Source organism: Olea europaea, chromosome 6 (assembly GCF_002742605.1).
Source record: "Olea europaea var. sylvestris chromosome 6, O_europaea_v1, whole genome shotgun sequence".
In the NCBI taxonomy this organism is placed as follows: Eukaryota; Viridiplantae; Streptophyta; class Magnoliopsida; order Lamiales; family Oleaceae; genus Olea; species Olea europaea.
The window spans coordinates 24,083,114-24,083,337 of NC_036242.1; positions in this window are offsets into that span (position 1 = coordinate 24,083,114).

Below are 224 nucleotides of genomic sequence, written 5' to 3' on the forward strand. Positions count from 1 at the left end.
AAGTTCAGGAACATCGCATTTCATATCAGAGAAATTAATTAGTTGAATAACTGTAATATTTCAAACATACATGCTCATTATTACAAAATTTGAAGCTAAAATAACATATGACATGTTTTACCAATGTAAAAACATGCAAAACAAGAATCTAGCGACATAAAACTTGCCTGTGGGCTAAAGTTCTAATTCAATTAGATTCATCTTAACTTCACAATAAAACTATC